At 55.3% G+C, this 1323-nt stretch overlaps 1 non-coding gene across 1 annotated transcript in view; it reads left to right on the top strand.

Moving 5' to 3' along the window:
• LOC143206470 (large subunit ribosomal RNA) overlaps nt 1-1323 on the top strand; it is a gene marked incomplete at its 5' end in the record, with an annotated part of 4009 nt that continues 2686 nt past the window's right edge. Inside the window, one exon of the ribosomal RNA XR_013008429.1 lies at nt 1-1323. This exon is cut by the window's right edge and continues 2686 nt beyond it. This is a non-coding gene — a ribosomal RNA (large subunit ribosomal RNA).

Here is a 1323-nt window from a genome sequence, read left to right as displayed (position 1 = left end):
CGAGCGAACAGGGATTAGCCCAGCACCGAATCCCGCGACCGACATCGGGCGCCGGGAAATGTGGTGTTCGGGAGGGTCCATTATCTCGACGTTACGTCGCGCGTCCAAGTCCATCTTGAACGGGGCAACAGCCCATAGAGGGTGCCAGGCCCGTAGCGACCGTGACTGACGGCGAGAGGATCTCTCCTTAGAGTCGGGTTGCTTGAGAGTGCAGCCCTAAGCGGGTGGTAAACTCCATCTAAGGCTAAATATAACCACGAGACCGATAGCGAACAAGTACCGTGAGGGAAAGTTGAAAAGCACTTTGAAGAGAGAGTTCAAGAGTACGTGAAACCGTTTAGGGGTAAACCTGAGAAACCCGAAAGGTCGAAGGGAGAAATTCATTCGCGGCTCGTAGTAGGCGGCGTGCGATCGCGTGACACGTGACGTTTCGGCGTTGCGCGCGCCTTTCGTACGTCGATCCGGCGACGAACGCGTGCACTTTTCTCCTTGTAGGACGTCGCGATCCGTTGGGCGTCGGCTTAAGGCTCGAGGTGGAGACCGTAGACTGCGGTTCGCGCCGTTTTCGTTTACGGACCCTCGTGTTCGCGGTCGACTCGCTCGACGGTATACCGAATGGTTTAAGGCCGCTACTCGTTAGCGTTCGGCTCGTCGCAAGCGCGTCAGATGCACGTCGGTAATCGGACCCGGTGCCGTTTCCGACCTCTGATGACTGTTGGCGACGAGGTTCTCGAACAGACCTAGACCGATCGGCGACGCTATAGCTTTGGGTACTTTCAGGACCCGTCTTGAAACACGGACCAAGGAGTCTAGCATGTGCGCGAGTCATTGGGAATCACTAAACCTAAAGGCGTAATGAAAGTGAAAGTTCGTCTCGCACGAACTCAGGGAAGATGGGCGGTTTACCCTTAAAAGTGGCCGCTTCGCATTCCCGGGGCGTCTCGTTCTCATCGCGAGAAGAGGCGCACCAAGAGCGTACACGCTGGGACCCGAAAGATGGTGAACTATGCCTGGTCAGGACGAAGTCAGGGGAAACCCTGATGGAGGTCCGTAGCGATTCTGACGTGCAAATCGATCGTCGGAACTGGGTATAGGGGCGAAAGACTAATCGAACCATCTAGTAGCTGGTTCCCTCCGAAGTTTCCCTCAGGATAGCTGGCGCTCGTAGCGTACGAGTCTCATCCGGTAAAGCGAATGATTAGAGGCATTGGGGTCGAAACGACCTCAACCTATTCTCAAACTTTAAATGGGTGAGATCTCCGGCTTGCTTAAATGATGAAGCCGCGAGATTTCGGATCAGAGTGCCAAGTGGGCCATTTTTGG

The sequence above is a fragment of the Rhynchophorus ferrugineus genome, unplaced genomic scaffold (assembly GCF_030347505.1).
Source record: "Rhynchophorus ferrugineus isolate W39M unplaced genomic scaffold, kcgeb_rfMv2 rfM713, whole genome shotgun sequence".
In the NCBI taxonomy this organism is placed as follows: Eukaryota; Metazoa; Arthropoda; class Insecta; order Coleoptera; family Curculionidae; genus Rhynchophorus; species Rhynchophorus ferrugineus.
This window is presented reverse-complemented; position numbering and strand designations above follow the sequence as displayed.